Source organism: Schistocerca nitens, chromosome 2, assembly GCF_023898315.1.
Source record: "Schistocerca nitens isolate TAMUIC-IGC-003100 chromosome 2, iqSchNite1.1, whole genome shotgun sequence".
Classification (NCBI taxonomy): domain Eukaryota; kingdom Metazoa; phylum Arthropoda; class Insecta; order Orthoptera; family Acrididae; genus Schistocerca; species Schistocerca nitens.
In genome coordinates this window covers 991,993,500-992,016,650 of record NC_064615.1, presented here as the reverse complement: position 1 = coordinate 992,016,650, position 23,151 = coordinate 991,993,500, and positions in this window count along the sequence as shown.

Sequence of the window (23,151 nt, the reverse complement as noted above, 5' to 3'; positions counted from 1 at the left end):
TTACACATGTGGATTCTAGTAGAATTTAGTGATAAATACACTACTAGCCCCGGCTCCTCGCAAGCTGTCCATGCAGCTTCAACACGATACCACAGTTCATCAAGAGTGGTGACTGGCGTATTGTGACAAGCCAGTTGCTCGGCCACCATTGACCAGACGTTTTCAATTGGTCAGCACGTTGTAGGTGTCGCCACCGGCGCCAACCTTGTGTGAATGCTCTGAAAAGCTAATCATTTGCAAATCACAGCATCTTCTTCCTGCCGGTTAAATTTCGCGTCTGTAGCACGTCATCTTCATGGTGTAGCAATTTTAATGATCAGTAGTGTATAATGTTAGATAGAAAAGTGTGCATTGTTATGCAGATTTTATTTTCAGCAGGAATTCAACAGAATTGAAGAATTTGAGGAAAGAAGCCCAGACTAAACTAAGTTGAATGTTTTGCTTGTGAGACACTTGTTTTATTCTTTAAAGGAATCCCTTGCAATAGTTCCAAATTTTTCACCATGACGAATTCTTTATTGTATGTAATATAAGGGGAGATCAAAAAGTTTCCGTTCGAAGGCCTCACTAACTCCTTGCCTACATGTCGATGCTTATATACCCGCATCGAAATCGCACCAGGTTGCATATACGCTGCAGCAACACACTCAAAAGGAAACTTTTTGGTCGCCTCTTGTACTGCCGTCTTTACTTTTTCAATATTTTTAACACATTTTTGTGACTTATGCAGTTGTTCGTTCCATGGCCGAGTTTTGCTCCACATGGCCACGCAGTAGCTGATGACACGAATTAAGTGAATTAAATTGATGACAATCCGATCGGCAGGAGAAATGTCATCACTTGATGAAATCTTTGCTCTCAAGTTAAAAACTATCGAAATTCGTACACTTAAAAACTGGAAATATACGCACTGCGAATTAAAATTGGGATATCTTCTGAGATGCTCATAAGTAAAAGGGGGAGGGGGTGAAGTAAAGTGACTGTTCGAGCCCTCCTTCCTACGTAGTACATGGCATAGTCCTTAATGAAGCTAGAAGAGTAAAATACTTCTCATTCACGTAGACCTAGTTACAACTATACATCATTCTGATCCACCAAATGGCAATGCACGACTGATCAGCTACATTGGCGAGGCATTGCACCGTTGAGGGAGGTATAAACTCCCAGACGGTGCGTCATACAACCCAATGCACGAACAGCACAGTTATAAGTAATTTTTTTTTAAAAGCGATGTTTACAGTTTACTTTTTCTGGAAGGTATTAGATAGCTTGGCATAATTATCGTTTTCTGTCACTATGTTCTCCAAAATTTATCTACATTTTTAATTTTTCAATTCTATTGTAGGTTGTGCATCACCAAAGAAAACTGGCAGATATTTTAATTAATTCCAAATGTAGATTCTACGTACGATCTAGCATTATGCACTAAATATCAGTGATGTTATTATAACTAACAGCATTTGTTATGTTTCAAAATTTAGCTGAGTAAATGTATCGAATATAATGGAGTTCCTCTTGTAACTCTCATATTAAAAAATAAAATTATAGTTACTTCAGTATTAATTATTCAACTGTATCATTTTTATGTACCTTTAAGATTTTGCCCTAAATGAGTTGAGAATTTTTCGTAGCCCCTCTCAGACCAATCATTAGCGTGTCCACGAGTGTTTTAATTTGTCGGAGAGAAACACATTGCGTAGGAAAGTCGTTTCGGCATCGTGTTGTTGTAGCTTACCGTACAGCATAACAGCCTCGGCATGAAATCAGCGATGTTGTCGCCTTACCTGGAAATAAGAGAGGGAAATAATTAATTTCAGTAAGAGAAACAACGATAGCTAATAAATATAAGAGAGACAATAACATTTTCAATTAGGTGAAAATAGGAATGCTGTAAATGTAGGGGGAGAAAAGACTGGCTCACATACGTTTCGCAGCTTATCTCTGTCGGTATGCTGTTATTTCTGAATGTAACATGCAGATCAACGCAAATTACACTACTGGCTATTAAAATTACTACACCAAGAAGAAATGCAGATGATAAACGGGTATTCATCTGACAAATATATTATACTAGAACTGATATGTGATTGCATTTTCACGGAGTTTGGGTGCATAGATCCTGAGAAATCAGTACCCAGAACAACCACCTCTGGCCGTAATAACGGCCTTGATACGCATGGTCATTGATTGAAACAGAGCTTGGATGGCGTGTACAGGTACAGCTGCCCATGCAGCTTCAACACGATACCACAGTTCATCAAGAGTACTGACTGGCGTATTGTGACGAGCCAGTTGCTCGGCCACCATTGACCAGACGTTTTCAATTGGTGAGAGATCTGGAGAATGTGCTGGCCAGGGCAGCAGTCGAACATTTTCTGTATCCAGAAAGACCCGTACAGGTACTGCAAAATGCGCTCGTGCATTATCCTGCTGAAATGTAGGGTTTCGCAGGGATCGAATGAAGGGTAGAGCCACGGGTCGTAACACATCTGAAATGTAACGTCCACTGTTCAAAGTGCCGTCAATGCGAACAAGAGGTGACCGAGACGTGTAACAGTGGCACCCCATACCATCACGCCGGGTGATACGCCAGTATGGCGATGACGAATACACGCTTCTATTGTGCGTTCACCGCGATGTTGCCGAACACGGATACGACCATCATTATGCTGTAAACAGGGCACGGATTCATCCGAAAAAATGACGTTTTGCCATTCGTGCACCCAGGTTCGTCGTTGAGTACACCATCGCAGGCGCTCCTGTCTGTGATGCAGCGTCAAGGGTAACCGCAACTGTGGTCTCCGAGCTGATAGTCCATGCTGTTGCAAACGTCGTCGAACTGTTTGTGCAGATGGTTGTTGTCTTGCAAACGTCCCCATATGTTGACTCAGGGATCGAGACGTGGCTGCACGATCCGTTACAGCCATGCGGATAAGATGCCTGTCATCTCGACTGCTAGTGATTACGAGGCCGTTGGGATCCAGCATGGTGTTCCGTATTACCCTCCTGAACCCACCGATTCCATATTCTGCTAACAGTCATTGGATCTAGACCAACGCGAGCAGCAGTCTCGCGATACGATTAACCGCAATCGCGATAGGCTACAATCCGACCTTTATCAAAGTCTGAAACGTGATGGAACTCATTTCTCCTCCTTACACGAGGCATCACAACAATGTTTCACCAGGAAACGCCGGTCAACTGCTGTTTATGTATGAGAAATCGGTTGGAAACGTTGCTCATGTCAGCACGTTGTCGGTGTCGCCACCGGCGCCAACCTTTTGTGAATGCTCTGAAAAGCTAATCATTTGCATACCACAGCATCTTGTTCCTGTCGGTTAAATTTCGCGTCTGTAGCACGTGATCTTCGTGGTGTATCAATTTTAATGGCCAGTAGAGTACTATAACGGAAATGGTAGGGAGTCCTTTCACTGATCCATATTTCTTAGCGTCCCAGTTATGGATGGACTGAGGGATGGTTGACGGCTTTTAAGTTTGCGCTAGCTAGCTGCCATAACTCTTACGGTCAGTTCGCGGTCGCTACAAGAAGGATATACGTGATAAACCTGAAATTTAGCACTAAATGTAGCTGTAAAGCACTTGATTTAGAATAAGAAGTAAAACACACCTATGGTAAAGGTGTTTTTACTTCCCTCTTCTTTCTGCGTATTATAAGCGTCTACTTTCTACGTTCCTTTGATTCCACCGGAATATCATCCCGCTGTCAATTAGTAGACAGATATGACAATGTAGTTACGAAGCTTGTTTTCCGAATTAATACAACGCAATGTGGCTGTCATCTGCTTCCATCTTTCAGTAAGGGGCGATCAAAAGGTTTCCGTTTGAGGACCTTGCTGCATCGTATATGCAAAGTACCGCGACGCCGATGCGGGTATATAAGCACCGACATGTAGGCAAGGGATTAGACTGGCATTCGTGTCTCTCCGACGTGCGTGTGGTGAATGCGGAAACGTGAACTCTGGCGAGGTTATGACGAAATACGTCCAAACAGGACCAACGCGCTATTATTCTTTCCTTGGCTGCCAAACGATAAACACCGGTAGACATCCATCAGAGAATGAAGAAATGTACAGGGTGTTTCAAAAATGACCGGTAAACGGCAGTAAAAACTAAACGAGCAGCGATAGAAATACACCGTTTGGTGCAATATGCTTCGGACAACAGTACATTTTCAGGCGGACAAACTTTCGAAATTACAGTAGTTACAATTTTCAACAACAGATGGCGCTGCAAGTGATGTGAAAGATATAGAAGACAACGCCGTCTGTGGGTGCGCCATTCTGTACGTCGTCTTTCTGCTGTAAGTGTGTGCTGTTCACAACGTGCAAGTGTGCTGTAGACAACATGGTTTATTCCTTAGAACAGAGGATTTTTCTGGTGTTGGAATTCCACCGCCTAGAACACAGTGTTGTTGCAACAAGACGAAGTTTTCAACGGAGGTTTAATGTAACCAAAGGATCGAAAAGCGATACAATAAAGGATCTGTTTGAAAAATTTCAACGGACTGGGAACGTGACGGATGAACGTGCTGGAAAGGTAGGGCGACCGCGTACGGCAACCACAGAGGGCAACGCGCAGCTAGTGCAGCAGATGATCCAACAGCGGCCTCGGGTTTCCGTTCACCGTGTTGCAGCTGCGGTCCAAATGACGCCAACGTCCACGTATCGTCTCATGCGCCAGAGTTTACACCTCTATCCATACAAAATTCAAACGCGGCAACCCCTCAGCGCCGCTACCATTGCTGCACGAGAGACATTCGCTAACGATATAGTGCACAGGATTGATGACGGCGATATGCATGTGGGCAGCATTTGGTTTACTGACGAAGCTTATTTTTACCTGGACGGCTTCGTCAATAAACAGAACTGGCGCATATGGGGAACCGAAAAGCCCCATGTTGCAGTCCCATCGTCCCTGCATCCTCAAAAAGTACTGGTCTGGGCCGCCATGTCTTCCAAAGGAATCATTGGCCCATTTTTCAGATCCGAAACGATTACTGCATCACGCTATCTGGACATTCTTCGTGAATTTGTGGCGGTACAAACTGCCTTAGACGACACTGCGAACACCTCGTGGTTTATGCAAGATGGTGCCCGGCCACATCGCACGGACGACGTCTTTAATTTCCTGAATGAATATTTCGATGATCGTGTGATTGCTTTGGGCTATCCGAAACATACAGGAGGCGGCGTGGATTGGCCTCCCTATTCGCCAGACATGAACCCCTGTGACTTCTTTCTGTGGGGACACTTGAAAGACCAGGTGTACCGCCAGAATCCAGAAACAATTGAACAGCTGAAGCAGTACATCTCATCTGCATGTGAAGCCATTCCGCCAGACACGTTGTCAAAGGTTTCGGGTAATTTCATTCAGAGACTACGCCATATTATTGCTACGCATGGTGGATATGTGGAAAATATCGTACTATAGAGTTTCCCAGACCGCAGCGCCGTCTGTTGTTGAAAATTGTAACTACTGTAATTTCGAAAGTTTGTCTGCCTGAAAATGTACTGTTGTCCCAAGCATATTGCAACAAACGGTGTATTTCTATCGCTGCTCGTTTAGTTTTTATTGCCGTTTCAAATATACCGGTCATTTTTGAAACACTTTGTATGTGGCAGTGTATCTGTTGAAAACCAAAGTTGTGGAATGGTGCGACAAGAGGTGGTGCTGCTTCATGGTAAGGCACGCCCGCCTATCGTTAATGTCGTAACGCAGAAATTACGCCAACTCACGTGGTAGAAACTCGAGAATCCGACCAATATTCCTGATCTCTCCCATATGGTTACTACGTCTTCGGTCCCTTATAGAAGGTCTTGAAGGGTCAAAGATTCCTGTAGATGAGGATATGTACAAGTAGCGTGTATAAAAGGTCGCTATGTGTGAGGTGCTGAATGTATCCCTGATGGCTAAAAGAGCCACGCGCACTTTGGATAAGAAAATGCTATCTGACATTGAAATGAACGTAAAAGATTGGATCGCCACCAACTCTAGCCACATCGACAAATAAGAAGTTGGGATGAGTCGGAAAGTTAATTAATTTGTTCATAAAAAATTCATAAAAGAACATTCACTGCAAAGTCACTCATAAAGAATGCGATGTAATTATTATTATGATCCAGGCATTGTTCCCGTGAATCAAATATTAAAATAAAGTAAGAAGTGCGTGGACACTGTGCATAAGAGCAGCTTGCAGCAACACTCCTGAAAACAAGATCTCTTCTAAAGCATTTGTTTTAAATAAAAAAGGGAACACTACTCATTGGACCTGTGCGCATGGAATCGCCATGGATGGGCCAACAAGGAAACTACAAAGTAAACTGCGTAGATAGCAGAGACGTAACATCGGTACACAGGATAAGATTGGCGGCAAAATTATTTATTCCTTAAAACATTGAGGTAATGCATCTATACAACTGCTGTTACCTGGTAACTAAGTACAATTTCTTGTGAAACGGTACACGATTCACAACGCACTCGTATGCCCACGTAGTTTGCGAAGACAATTTCTACGTGCCGTGGCCAAGTTTTAACAACAAACATTAAACCACGCAGTCGCGAACAATTAACATTTTTCAGAAAGCACATGTGAATATAGAAAGGAAAAAGGCAGTGGACCAACAAACTCTAATATTAAACTACGTGGATGGCTTCCAATGGACATAAGGCAAATGAGACAAAGAAAATTCACGAAGAGGCAAAATTATTAAGGTTAAGGAAAGATTAGAACGTATACAGATGCAGTTGCAGGCAGACAATCATTCACACTGAACCTAGGGCGCAATTCTTACATATGAAACTCCTTTGTGTTACGTTCTCCTTACGGATCCAAGTCTGCATTGGGAATCAAACTGGAAGTCTGCAAAAGCCTTGCATTCCTTGCTGCGATAAGGTTAAACAATATAAGACGAGACACGAGGCCAAAAGCTAAACGCTCCCCTCTCGCTACGAGACAACGGGCCACGCGGTTAAACCAACTCACTCTCCTTGGAAGCGAGCTCGGCTGCAGACCCTTGGCGAGCTGGACCAGACTAACCGTCTCACACACCCCAACGTCTCCCACGCGACCCCGTGGCCAGGAAAACCCAGAGATGAGGCTCCCGCCACCAACCTAACACCGGTAACTTCCACACAAGGGGAGCAAACCTCTTTGCCTACCTGAAAACTGCGACGGTTGGCCATTCTGTACGACTACCGCTGATTCTCTGCAGCAGACTAAACCACTGTATAGCAAAATGAAACACACCTACATTCATTCGCCCACGCATGCTAGAGAGTTCTGTATCATTGGAAAGCAAATAAAATGCTAATGGGACTACAGGACCCTTTCAATGGAAACTGGAAACTTGTGGTACGTTCCTATGGGACCAAACTGCTGAGGTCATCGGTCCCTAGGCTTACACACTACTTAATCTACCTTAAACTAACTTACGCTAAGGACAACACACACAGCCATGCCCGAGGGAGGACTCGAACCTCCGACGGGGGGAGCCGCGCGAACCGTGGCAAGGCGCAGCTACCGCGCGGCAAGGATATACCGCAGTTCTTCAGGCAGCAGGAAACGGTATTTCACGAGTATCTTCAACATGGTGCGGCGGTGCTATTGTCTCAGTGCTCGCGGTGACTTTGCCTGATTGGCGTACCGATTCTGTATTGTACGGTCTTCGAACGGAGACTTTTAGAGCGCCTCCTACAGTAAAAAGTCAGCGAGTGTATTATGATCTATTAGTATGACTGATGGTTAGAGATGTGGTGTCACCGCCAGACACCACACTTGCTAGGTGGTAGCCTTCAAATCGGCCGCGGTCCATTAGTATACGCCGGACCCGCGTGTCGCCACTGTCAGTGACAGCAGACCGAGCGCCACCACACGGCAGGTCTAGAGAGACGTACTGGCACTCGCCCCAGTTGTACAGCCGACTTTGCCAGAAGGGGATCACTGACAAATACGCTCTCATTTGCCGAGACGATAGTTAGCATAGCCTTCAGCTACATTTGCTACGACCTAGCAAGGCGCCGTATTCAATTGATATTGAGATTCTATTAATGTATCATCAAGAGCGATGTTCTACAAATGTGGATTAAAGTTAAGTATTCCAGAAGCTACGTACTTTTCTTTATAGCATTCATTACGTATCCTGTTTCAGACCTCACGCCAGCCTGCGTGAGTTTAAGCGCGTGCCTTTCGGCTTCCTCTCATTGTGTCTAGGCTGTCTTGTCTAGACACAACAAGAGAAATCACAGAAAACCTAAATCTGCATGGCCAGACGCGGGTTTGAACCGTCGTCCTCCAGAAAGCGAGTACAGTGTGCTGTATAAAGAAGAAACTTCCGACCAAATGTGACTGTCAAGAACACAACTTCAAACTAAACAGTGCAATGGGAACATTACAAAGAAATATTGATTACAGAGCTGCTACGACCAAATCTATTTTTGTTACTGTTGTGGTCGTCAGTTCGAAGACAAGTCTGATGCAGGTCTCCATAAGAGCCTCTTTGTCTCCGAATAACTATTGCAGCCTACATCCATTTGAACCTGCTAACTGTATTCAAGCCCTGGTCTCCCTCTAAACGTTTTATCCTTCCATGACCAAACAGATGACTCCTCTATGCCTTAGGATGTGTTTTATCAACTGATCACTTCTAATAGCCAAATTGTGCCATAAATTTCCCCAATTTTTTTCCTACCTCTTCATCAGTTGCGCTACCTACCCATCCAATCTTCAGCATTCTTATTTAGCACAACATTCCTTCTTGACCCAACTATTCGTCCGCCTCGTTTCACTTCTGCAGAAGGCTACACTCCAAACAAATACCTTCGAAAAGGACTTTCTAATATTTACATTTATATTCGAAGTTAATAATTCATCAGAAATACTTTTCTTGCTATTGCCAGTCCACATTTTATATCCCCTCTACTTCGGCCATCGTCATGTATTTAGCTGCCCAAATAAAAAAAACATATCTATTTTTAGTGTCCGGTTATGTAATCTCATTCCCACAGCATGTCTGATTGAATGTGACTAGTGCATTACCATTGTTTTATTTTTGGTGACCTTTCCAAGAGACTAACCATTCTTTCAACTGCTCTTCCGAGTCCCTTGTTGTCTTTTACAGAAGTACGTTGTCATCAGTAAACATCAAAGTTTATATTTCTTCTCGCTTTCCAAATTTCTGCGGGCCAAAGTGGCCGAGCGGTCCTAGGCGCTTCAGTCCGGAACCGCGCGACTGATATGGTCGCAGGTTCGAATCCTGCCAGGGGCATGGATGTGTGTGATGTCCTTAGCTTAGTTAGGTTAAGTAGTTCTAAGTTCTAGGGAAATGATGACCTCAGATGTTAAATCCCATAGTGCTCAGAGCCATTTGAACCATTTGAACCTTTCCAGATTTCTCCTTGACTTCCTGTATTGCTTGCTCAGTGTGCAGACCGAATAACATCGGAGATACAGAATGAGATTTTCACTCTGCAGCGGAGTGTGTGCTGATATGAAACTTCCTGGCAGATTAAAACTGTGTACCGGACCGAGACTCGAACTCGGGACCTTTGCCTTTCGCGGGCAAGTGCTCTACCAACTGAGCTACCCAAGCACGACTCACGCCCCGTACTCACAGCTCTACTTCCGTCAGTACCTCGCCTCCTACCTTCCAAACTTTACAGAAGCTCTCCTCGCAGGAGAGGTGAGCTTAACCAAGTTTTTCCATTTTTCTGCAAATAGTTCGTGTCAGTATTTTTCAAACATGACTTACTAAACGGATGGTTCGGGGTATTCACGCCTATAAGGAAAAGAAAAAAAATGGTTCAAATGGTTCTGAGCACTATGGGACTTAACATCTGAGGTCATCAGTCCCCTAGAACTTAGAACTACTTAAACCTAACTAACCTAAAGACATCACAAACATCCATGCCCGAGGCAGGATTCGAACATGCGACCGTAGCAGTCACGCGGTTCCGGACTGAAGCGCCTAGAACCCCTCGGCCACCGCGGCCGGCGCCTATAAGCACCTACCTTCTTTGGAATAGGGATTATTACAATCGTATTCAAGTCTGCCAACATTTAACTTGCCTGATGTATCTTACATATGTGATGGAGTAGCTTCGACATGTTTGGCTCTCTCAAAAAATGGCTCTGAGCACTATGGGACTCAACTGCTGAGGTCATTAGTCCCCTAGAACTTAGAACTAGTTAAACCTAACTAGCCTAAGGACATCACAAACATCCATGCCCGGGGCAGGATTCGAACCTGCAACCGTAGCGGTCTTGCGGTTCCAGACTGCAGCGCCTTTAACCGCACGGCCACTTCGGCCGGCTTGGCTCTGTCATAAAATAGGTAAATGCAAGAGACACACACCTGCACACTGACTAGTGGAAACTTGTAATGTGGGCAAATTTTCTCCGCTTAGCAAGATGACGCATTGATGAGGCACTGAGTCACACTCGGGAACCGGATTCAAACCACTATCAGACGAATAAGCTTGACACATTCCGCGGTGTTGCTAGATCCCTTCAGTTGAAGGCTGGGACGGTTCTTTCTAAGAGTCCGTCACCATTTCCACCCACAATACTTATTAAGTTCGGGCGTGTGATCTGTCAACTCCTTCTTTCGCCTTTCGTCTTTCCAAACATCTGAATGGCAATATTTCCTACTAGGATTTTTTTCTCTGTCTAAGGCAACTAACTGTGCAAATCACAACATTCTTTTGGATAAGTTTAAAGCTTTTGACTTTTGTGATATAACGACTAAGTGTTTCACTTTTTATTTATCTGATAGGAAGCTGACGTTCGTGCTAGGCAGCTTATGGAATCTTATGTTCAATTGTCTAAATGGAGACAAATTAATACAGACGTTCGACAGCGTTAATTTCTAGGATTTTTAGTGCCCTCGGTACTTTAAACGACCAATGTAATCGATCTTCTGTCTACAACGCTAAAACAGAAATTATGTTCTTTGCTGACGTTGCAAGTATCATAATGAAGCACAACTGAACTACATCAACAGAACGAGTAATAAGTGAAATGTTTAAAAGTATTATTGACTGATTCTCGGTAAATGGTCTGACACTTAAACTAGAGAAAACACTTCTCATTCAGTTCTGTACAAGGAAAGATATAGAGAACGTTAGGGGTATAAGTGTAGATATTGTGATCATTGTTACTTAATATGTACCCACTTGATTACGTTAGTTGTTTTTCTCTGCATCTAACTGTCACATAATTTACTACCCGATGTTTTCTGTATGGTCGTAACTGCACCTCTTAAGTGGATTACGCCTGTTAATACAGACCAATAGTTTTGCGGCCACGTGTCCACACTTCAACATCTGACCTGCTACCCAGGGGAAAATAAGCGTTAATGGGTTGGTCTTGCCACTTTTACTTGGAGGTATTGGCCCACCTAACAAGATACTACTTCTAATAGCAATAATTATTAGTCTGTAAATGAAGTAAATACTGTTGTAATGTTGTTCAGTACAATGTCCCCAGTCATCAATAAAAATATCTGCAACTATACTCATAACTTTACCTTTAATTTACATCTATGGCCACAAACTTTTTGTTAACAGATTACCGGTTTCGGTCTTTAATGGCCATCATCAGATCTGCAGCAAAAAAGGGAAAAACATAAATACACTCGTAAACTGTATACAACTTAAGAGCAATACATTGACCATAATCAAAAGTAGTACTGACAAAATTTACATTTGTGCGCTTTAAATACACTCCTGGAAATTGAAATAAGAACACCGTGAATTCGTTGTCCCAGGAAGGGGAAACTTTATTGACACATTCCTGGGGTCAGATACATCACATGATCACACTGACAGAACCACAGGCACATAGACACAGGCAACAGAGCATGCACAATGTCGGCACTAGTACAGTGTATATCCACCTTTCGCAGCAATGCAGGCTGCTATTCTCCCATGGAGACGATCGTAGAGATGCTGGATGTAGTCCTGTGGAACGGCTTGCCATGCCATTTCCACCTGGCGCCTCAGTTGGACCAGCGTTCGTGCTGGACGTGCAGACCGCGTGAGACGACGCTTCATCCAGTCCCAAACATGCTCAATGGGGGACAGATCCGGAGATCTTGCTGGCCAGGGTAGTTGACTTACACCTTCTAGAGCACGTTGGGTGGCACGGGATACATGCGAACGTGCATTGTCCTGTTGGAACAGCAAGTTCCCTTGCCGGTCTAGGAATGGTAGAACGATGGGTTCGATGACGGTTTAGATGTACCGTGCACTATTCAGTGTCCCCTCGACGATCACCAGTGGTGTACGGCCAGTGTAGGAGATCGCTCCCCACACCATGATGCCGGGTGTTGGCCCTGTGTGCCTCGGTCGTATGCAGTCCTGATTGTGGCGCTCACCTGCACGGCGCCAAACACGCATACGACCATCACTGGCACCAAGGCAGAAGCGACTCTCATCGCTGAAGACGACACGTCTCCATTCGTCCCTCCATTCACGCCTGTCGCGACACCACTGGAGGCGGGCTGCACGATGTTGGGGCGTGAGCGGAAGACGGCCTAACGGTGTGCGGGACCGTAGCCCAGCTTCATGGAGACGGTTGCGAATGGTCCTCGCCGATACCCCAGGAGCAACAGTGTCCCTAATTTGCTGGGAAGTGGCGGTGCGGTCCCCTACGGCACTGCGTAGGATCCTACGGTCTTGGCGTGCATCCGTGCGTCGCTGCGGTCCGGTCCCAGGTCGACGGGCACGTGCACCTTCCGCCGACCACTGGCGACAACATCGATGTACTGTGGAGACCTCACGCCCCACGTGTTGAGCAATTCGGCGGTACGTCCACCCGGCCTCCCGCATGCCCATTACTATACGCCCTCGCTCAAAGTCCGTCAACTGCACATACGGTTCACGTCCACGCTGTCGCGGCATGCTACCAGTGTTAAAGACTGCGATGGAGCTCCGTATGCCACGGCAAACTGGCTGACACTGACGGCGGCGGTGCACAAATGCTGCGCAGCTAGCGCCATTCGACGGCCAACACCGCGGTTCCTGGTGTGTCCGCTGTGCCGTGCGTGTGATCACTGCTTGTACAGCCCTCTCGCAGTGTCCGGAGCAAGTATGGTGGGTCTCACACACCGGTGTCAATGTGTTCTTTTTTCCATTTCCAGGAGTGTATGAAGAGGCATACCTGTTTCATAAAAACAAAGTCCAAATGTACTGCAGCCATAGTGGCATCGTCAAATGTCAAATACATGTAAATAACATCACATACACGAGTCATGTTGTCAGTAGTACTACTGTTTAAAACAAGCTGCCGTACAGTAGCCACAAGATGTTTGTGTTGTAAGTTCAGCAGATGTCGCTAATGTCGGCATACACTAGTTTTCAATAATTAATTGAAACAGCGAAAATAAAGGGGGATACAATAGTTGAAGTCTGTAATAAGCTTATTACGTATAAAAGGCATTACAGTAATAAAAAGCAATAAAAACGAGAACACGACAAAAGTAATTTTGTTGAAATGAGGAAGAGTTGAGAAACAGTGGTTGCCATGTGCTCTAGTGCCAATATTCTAGATAATTAAATTAATATTAAACACCGTTGATAGTGCACCGGGTAATATTAAACAACAATAAAACAAATCGCTAAAGGAGCCGCAAATGAAAGAAAACATAGTGCTGCACATAATCAGCGCCCTCTGTTAGCGCTAACGCCAGAATTCCGCACAGGCGGGAAGTGGTTGGAGGAACGTGACCGGCAGAGGGCCCCTCGTAGCCTGCGGCACTCCGTTGCAGGAAAAGAATGATAAAATTCCGTAACAGTGGATGATCCACATTATCTGATTAATGCAGTCTATGAAATGAACAGAGAAGGAACAAGGACATACTAGGGTCATGCGTAAAACGTACGGAAACGAAGTAAATATGCGAGGCACTCAATACCAGATGAACTTATCAACACACTATATATGACAGAGGCGTGCAGTGATAAGAGTAAAACATTGTCAGATAAAGTAAAGTAGGCACTGGGCACTAAGTCAGTTTGCCAGTTAATACAGTGTAAGGGAACAGAAATGTTTAAAATTTGGCCAACTTCCTTGCGAATTAAAAATAGTGGCAGATAATAAAATCTTCATAAAAGAAATAAAAATCATTTCTGTTTGACAACTCCCCCTACTCCAGAGATGAATTTGTGAGCAGACAGTATGTATTCCATTGGGTTACATATATAAAATTTTGTTGGAGATTAATATTTCTCTCTGACATTATAAATAGTTAATCAAAAAAATCATAATACTACTTATAATACAGAATGTAACTTTATACTGTATGTTTTTCCCAGTTTTATCACTGTGATACAAAAGAAGAAAAACATATTTTCTGTGTTCTAGACTTTACACGGTGTAGGTCATGCTCAGTGCTGTCTCTTGTACAAATACTTTATGATCACAATGTAACAGACATCAGATGTGCTAGATAGGTCACACCCATAAACCTCTGACAGTTCATATACACTACCCTCCGTAAGTTTGGAAACACCTAGTAATTATAGACAATGGAAAGGAAATACAGCATAAAAATGCATTTTGTTGTTTTCCATATGTTTATTAAGCTCAAATAATACACAGAAAGATGTAACAATTAAATTTTCGAGTCCTCAAAATAGCCACCCTTTGCTTTCATCACTGCCTTGAACACTCTCGGCATGCGCTGCGTCAGTTTTGTCAAGGTTTCAGTTGGAATTAATCTCCATTCTTGCTGCAGGACCTCCCACAATTGTGACCCACTCATGATTTCCCGTTTTCGCATCCTCCTGTCCAATTCATCCCATAGCAGCTCGATTGGGTTACAATCAGGGGATTGGGTTGGCCATTCCACGTTTTTCAATATTTTTCGAACCTCTAGAGACTGCACATAGTTCTGAAACAAGTGAGACGTATGTTTCGGGTCGTGTCTTGCTGAAAGACAAACCCTTTCCCAATCAGACACAAACCAGATGTCGTAGCATATCGCTGGAAGATGGCATGATAATCCTTTTGGTTCAGTTTTCCATCTATTTTCATCAAATCTCCGACTTTATTCCTCCAAAGGATCACCATACCATGACAGAACTCTCTCCATCGTTTACAGTTGGAATTACGCACTGAGGATTCAAGCGTTCATGGGGTAAACGGCGTACAAATTGACGGCGTTTACTTCCAAATATTTCTAACTTGGATTCATCAGTGAATAAGACTCTTTCCCAATCCCCCGCTATCCAGTGTTGGTGTGTCTTAGCCCACTGAAGCCTTTTATTCTTATTAACAGGGCGCAACAGTTGTTTCCCTGTTGCTACATAACCTCGGAGGCGCCGGCCGGTGTGGCCGTGCGGTTCTAAGCGCTTCAGTTTGGAACCGCGTGACCGCTACGGTCGCGGGTTCGAATCCTGTCTTGGGCATGGATGTGTGTGATGTCCTTAGGTTAGTTAGGTTTAAGTAGTTCTAAGTTCTAGGGGACTGATGACCTCCGATGTTAAGTCCCATAGTGCTCAGAGCCATTTGAACCATTTTTTAACCTCGGAGGTTGTTGTCTGCCAGGCTTCGTCTCACTGTTGACTCACTCACCGGTGTATCCCTCATTGCGTTTAGTTCAGCAGTCAATTCACGGACAGTTTTTAATCTGTTACGTTTACTGGTCACTACCAAATACTCTTCCTGGCGTTGTGACATTTTTTCTGGGTGCTCCTGCGCGAGGACGATCTCCATAGGAGCCTGTTTCTCGATACCGGTGTATGGTTTTGACAACTCTGCTGATGGAAATCACCAGTTTCTTTGCTATTTGTCGGACACTATTGCCTTCTTGGTGCAAAGTGATTCTCATTACTCGTGATTTAAACGAGTCTGGCACTTTGGGGCCATTTTCAATTACTTTCGCGGCGTATTATACCTTTATGGAAACGCAACTACAAGCTCACAGAAATGTAAACAACGTACCTCTACATAGCCATGCGGTCTACTCATGCCACCTGGCGTGTTTAGTAGAACTGCCTGGACAGGTAACTTCGGTTTACATAAAACGGAGCAATACTAGTATGTTCCAATATGTATGTATATGTACAATAATTAAGTGCACAATACTGTACGTGTCATTATTAACCGTTATTTGAGCTCGCTATTCCGTATTCTCACCAATAACTCACATTGATCACTTCCATCTTGCTCCGTTGTAATTCGCAGCATGGTGTTTCCAAACGTATGGAGGGCAGTGTATAACAGTTGTTTTTAATTTTAGCAGTTCAGTAGAGTGCCATATTAGAATTTCTTCCATATAATTTTGCTTCTCTGTTCGAAGAGTAAGTTATGTTTTTGCATGAGCGATGGAATTAATTTAATCACTCTAGCAAAAACATAATTTACTGTTCCCAAATATCCTATATAACGTTTGTAACATCTTTACTACTCTAACGACGTTGAAAATAATATTATTATTATATATTTGAAGCTGGACAGCGTTCTAATTTGTTTCACCAAGCACCTGAATGTCTGGAGCACACGTTGCAGGGCAAACAAAGTAGTTAATGAAGTATTTTACACAGTTTTAGGATTCATGAAAAAATTACTGTTGTGGGTAAATCAACATTCAGCAAATTGGTGTGTGCAGTTTCAAAATGTTGTTCTAATAGTAAGCAGAAAAAAACTGTAGGAAAGTAGACACTGAAAGAACATTTCCATGATTTGTTACTGTGCTAAAGATGCTAAGAATAACATTTGATAATACATTTAGTGACTAATAATTTTCAGTTGGATTTCAATATTATTGCAACGCGTTTTGCAGTGGGTATGAAAAGGTGCCACTTGAAATTAATGCTGCGGAGAGGTTTGTCTTGCCAGAAAACTTGGAAATCTATGAGAATCTTCCTCGTGAACGATTCTCTCAGTTGTTTACAGCAGCTGCTCGAATCTGCAGTAGTTCAGGGCGACATACAGGGTGTTTCAAAAATGACCGGTATATTTGAAACGGCAATAAAAACTAAACGAGCAGCGATAGAAATACACCGTTTGTTGCAATATGCTTGGGACAACAGTACATTTTCAGGCAGACAAACTTTCGAAATTACAGTAGTTACAATTTTCAACAACAGATGGCGCTGCGGTCTGGGAAACTCTATAGTGCGATATTTTCCACATATCCACCATGCGTAGCAATAATATGGCGTAGTCTCTGAATGAAATTACCCGAAACCTTTGACAACGTGTCTGGCGGAATGGCTTCACATGCAGATGAGATGTACTGCTTCAGCTGTTCAATTGTTTCTGGATTCTGGCGGTACACCTGGTCTTTCAAGTGTCCCCACAGAAAGAAGTCACAGGGGTTCATGTCTGGCGAATAGGGAGGCCAATCCACGCCGCCCCCTGTATGTTTCGGATAGCCCAAAGCAATCACACGATCATCGAAATATTCATTCAGGAAATTAAAGACGTCGGCCGTGCGATGTGGCCGGGCACCATCTTGCATAAACCACGAGGTGTTCGCAGTGTCGTCTAAGGCAGTTTGTACCGCCACAAATTCACGAAGAATGTCCAGATAGAGTGATGCGGTAATCGTTTCGGATCTGAAAAATGGACCAATGATTCCTTTGGAAGACATGGCGGCCCAGACCAGTACTTTTTGAGGATGCAGGGACGATGGGACTGCAACATGGGGCTTTTCGGTTCCCCATATGCGCCGGTTCTGTTTATTGACGAAGCCGTCCAGGTAAAAATAAGCTTCGTCAGTAAACCAAATGCTGCCCACATGCATATCGCCGTCATCAATCCTGTGCGCTATATCGTTAGCGAATTTCTCTCGTGCAGCAATGGTAGCGGCGCTGAGGGGTTGCCGCGTTTGAATTTTGTATGGATAGAGGTGTAAACTCTGGCGCATGAGACGATACGTGGACGTTGGCGTCATTTGGACCGCAGCTGCAACACGGCGAACGGAAACCCGAGGCCGCTGTCGGATCACCTGCTGCACTAGCTGCGCGTTGCCCTCTGTGGTTGCCGTACGCGGTCGCCCTACCTTTCCAGCACGTTCATCCGTCGCGTTCCCAGTCCGTTGAAATTTTTCAAACAGATCCTTTATTGTATCGCTTTTCGGTCCTTTGGTTACATTAAACCTCCGTTGAAAACTTCGTCTTGTTGCAACAACACTGTGTTCTAGGCGGTGGAATTCCAACACCAGAAAAATCCTCTGTTCTAAGGAATAGACCATGTTGTCTACAGCACACTTGCACGTTGTGAACAGCACACGCTTACAGCAGAAAGACGACGTACAGAATGGCGCACCCACAGACTGCGTTGTCTTCTATATCTTTCACATCACTTGCAGCGCCATCTGTTGTTGAAAATTGTAACTACTGTAATTTCGAATGTTTGTCCGCCTGAAAATGTACTGTTGTCCCAAGCATATTGCACCAAACGGTGTATTTCTATCGCTGCTCGTTTAGTTTTTATTGCCGTTTCAAATATACCGGTCATTTTTGAAACAACCTGTATATGTATGAATGTGTTTGTCTTCAGAAATGAAATTAAGGATATCTTTGCTTAACAGTAGTTTCATCCGACTGCAGCAATCTGTTTGATGCCCGTTATTTTCACTCCAGACAACGATATGTCAGCTAAACAGCAATCCTCCTCCAGACTCAAAAGCATTCACATACTACAGGGATACGTGAAGTTAATAAAGACCACTCTTTGCCTGAAACATCGTTCGTTGCTATACTTAGAATAAAGTAACTTTTTGATTGACAGACTGATGTGGTGGGGAGGCAGTGTTATCGACGTGCAGCCATTCTTGGTTGACAAGACTGCGTGTATTTTCAAATGAAGCAACACAGCGAGCGAACGACGATCGAGAAGGAGCTAAATGTTCAGTTCTGTACATCTAGAGGTACTGCCAGAATGGTAAGTACAACACATGGGCAGGAAATAATAAGTATCGTGAAAACGTCGAAAATTTTTAGATGTTCGTATTGTTGAGAATTTAAACTGGAAAAACACATTTGTACCTCCCAAAACAACTTACATATCAGCCACATTTGAACTCTAATCGTTGCAAATATTGTCGGAAAGACAAATAAGTTAACTTTTCTGCGCATTTTCATTCAGTAATATCATATGGAATAATTTTCGGTGGTGGCTTATCTTTAATAAAGGAAGTCTTTATTGCTCAGAAACGAGCTGTAAGTATAATATGTGGTGGTTGAACATTTTGACTACTGATTCACAGTTTATTTATTCCCTCATGAAGTGTGCTGCAAATGGCTCACTACAGCTCAAAAGGAACAATGATGTACAAATTGCAATACCAGAAGAAACAAATGACATTCATTATTCCATATCAAATTAATCTTTAACACTCAAATGGTTGCACAATGCTGCCTCCGTAAGTTTTGATCACTTACTCTGTGGTATAAAATTTCTGACGGACAGCAAAGTTAATCCTTTCGTGGTTGATGGAACACGTATGTCACTAAAGTAATATGCTGTTTTGAGCGTTGGAACGTTTATGTTTCATATCTGTCTCGTGTTAGCATGTAGAGAGGTAACTTTGTAAGTTGGAGAAAAACAAAACGGACCATGGGTTGGATATATGAGGTGCATTCAAGTTCTAAGGCCTCGATTTTTTTTTCTCCGGACTGGAAAGAGATAGAAACATGCGCATTGTTTTAAAATGAGGCCGCGTTCATTGTCAATACGTCCCAGAGATGGCAGCACCGTACGGCAGATGGAATTTTACCGCCAGCGACGAGAATGAGAACTGTTTTAAATCTTAAAATGGCGACGTTTTCGTTACTTGAACAGCGTGCAATCATTCGTTTTCTGAATTTGCGTGGTGTGAAACCAATTGAAATTCATCGACAGTTGAAGGAGACATGTGGTGATGGAGTTATGGATGTGTCGAAAGTGCATTCGTGGGTGCGACAGTTTAATGAAGGCAGAACATCGTGTGACAACAAACCGAAACAACCTCGGGCTCGCACAAGCCGGTCTGACGACATGATCGAGAAAATGGAGAGAATTGTTTTGGGGGATCGCCGAATGACTATTGAACAGATCGCCTCCAGAGTTAGCATTTCTGTGGGTTCTGTGCACACAATCCTGCATGACGACCTGAAAATGCGAAAAGTGTCATCCAGGTGGGTGCCACGAATGCTGACGGACGACCACATGGCTGCCCGTGTGGCATGTTACCAAGCAATGTTGACACGCAACGACAGCATGAATGGGACTTCTTTTCGTCGGTTGTGACAATGGATGAGACGTGGATACCATTTTTCAATCCAGAAACAAAGCGCCAGTCAGCTCAATGGAAGCACACAGATTAACCGCCACCAAAAACATTTCGGGTAACCGCCAGTGCTGAAAAAATGATGGTGTCCATGTTCTGGGACAGCGTTCCAAAGGGCACTACGGCAACAGGTGCATCCTACGAAAATGTTTTGAAGAACAAATTCCTTCCTGCACTGCAACAAAAACGTCCGGGAAGGGCTGCGCATGTGCTGTTTCACCAAGACAACGCACCCGCACATCGAGCTAACGTTACGCAACAGTTTCTTCGTGATAACAACTTTGAAGTGATTCCTCATGCTCCCTACTCACCTGACCTGGCTCCTAGTGACTTTTTGGCTTTTTCCAACAATGAAAGACACTCTCCGTGGCCGCACATTCACCAGCCGTGCTGCTGTTGCCTCAGCGATTTTCCAGTGGTCAAAACAGACTCCTAAAGAAGCCTTCGCCGCTGCCATGGAGTCACGGCGTCAGCGTTGTGAAAAATGTGTACGTCTTCAGGGCGATTACGTCGATAAGTAACGCTAGTTTCATCGATTTCGGGTGAGTAGTTAATTAGAAAAGAAATCGGAGGCCTTAGAACTTGAATGCACCTCGTACATTCGTATCCAAAGTTAAAGCAACAAACGGAAATTTTGCAAGGTTACGTTTATTTCACCACAAAACACTGTAAACAGGTGATTGTAAAGTAGACACAGTGTAATGAATACAGAAGGCAAACAACTGCAACATACATCACGGTCGACAAAAATGTTCTTCATTTTTTCCAACTTAACGGATTTGCACACACGTTCCGACAACTGACTAATGTGCTCAATTGGGGTGTGACGACCTCTGGCAACAATACAGGCCTAACAACAACGGAGCATGCTGCGAATGATGTCATCAACCTCATGTTGTAGCAAAAACGCCAGTTCTTCGTGCAGCGCTGCTCGCAAGTCTTGGAGAGCGGTTGGTGGATGCTGAGGTGACGCAGCTAGTCTCCCTAGTGCGTCCCAAACGTGCTCTGTGGGATTCAAATCGGATCGGGAGAGCAAGCAGGCCACATCACGTGTGCAATATCTTCCGTTTCCAAGAAAACATCAACCACATTTGCTCTAAGAGGTGAAGCATTATCGTCCATCAGTCCGCCCCTGGTAGCTGAGTGGTCAGCGCGACGGAATGTCATACCTAAAGGCCCGGTTTCGATTCCCGGCTGGGTCGGATATTTTCTCCGCTCAGGGACTGGGTGCTGTGTTGTCCTTGTCATCATCATTTCATCCCCATCGACACGCAAGTTGCCGAAGTGGCGTCAACTGAAAGACTTGCCCCAGGCGAACGGTCTACCCGACGGGAGGCCCTAGCCACACGGCATTTCCATTTCCATTTATCGTCCATCAGTACGAAGCCTGGACCCACAGCACCTTGCAGAAGCCACTTATAACGTCCCAAGATCTCGCCACGACGCCTGACAGCAGTTAAATTTTGTTGTTCACCTGCACAATTTTATGAAGAAGTGTTCGAGCAGTCAACATAGTCCCTGCCCACACAGTAGGAATCCACCTCATATCGGTCCCTTTCTACAGCGTTTGGGTCCCGAGATCGTGTTCCACGTTCCCTCGAGATGCGAATCGTGACTCGTCTGTGAAAAAAACATTGGCCCGCTGTTCGACGGTCCAGGTGGGATGTTGACAACTCCACTCTGGACGTTCTTTTCTGTGAAGATACCTCAAAGGTACACATACAGCAGCTCTTCGACAATAAAGGCCACTCTGCAGAAACCTTCTGTACACCTTTTGCCTCGATACAACACGTGCAGTGGTTGCTGCAAGGTCACATGCCAGTTGCCAATGCTGTACTGTCGTGCTCTTGCAACCAAATAACGGTCCTCTCTTTCTGATGTCACATATGCTCAGCCCTGTCGTGGTCTTCGGGATACAGTTTCAATCTCTAGAACCTGTCGCGACATCTGAGAAACAACAGACGATTCCTATTAAGCCATCGGTCCACGTCAGTTTTCGACTGTCATGTTTCCTCCACTACTAAACGTCTGGTAAGCGTCTTCTCTGTGCCATAATGCACCATCTGTGACGGTGTACTCAGCGACTGCGGATGTGGGACTACACGGCAAACAATATTCCGTTTGACAGGTGCCTTTACGTCATCGTTGGCATTGTTGTGCGTTGACCGGAATGCCATCGTCCGTGCAGAAAACGATCGTACGGATAACAGTTGACAGTTTGCATGATTAAACACAGGACGGGGAAATAGCGGTTTGCTGCTTTAATTTTGGACACCAGGATACAGGGAGGTCTATTGATGGTGACTCGGCCAAATATCTCACAGAATAAGCATCAAACGAAAAAAACTACAAAGAACGAAACTCGTCTAGCTTGAAGGGGGAAACCAAATGGCGCTATGGTTGGTCCGCTAGATGGCGATGCCATAGGTCAAACGGATATCAACTGCGTTTTTTTAAAAAAATAGGAACCCCCATTTTTTACTACATATTCGTGTAGTACGTAAAGAAATATGAATGTTTTACACTCCTGGAAATTGAAATAAGAACACCGTGAATTCATTGTCCCAGGAAGGGGAAACTTTATTGACACATTCCTGGGGTCAGATACATCACATGATCACACTGACAGAACCACAGGCACATAGACACAGGCAACAGAGCATGCACAATGTCGGCACTAGTACAGTGTATATCCACCTTTCGCAGCAATGCAGGCTGCTATTCTCCCATGGAGACGATCGTAGAGATGCTGGATGTAGTCCTGTGGAACGGCTTGCCATGCCATTTCTACCTGGCGCCTCAGTTGGACCAGCGTTCGTGCTGGACGTGCAGACCGCGTGAGACGACGCTTCAT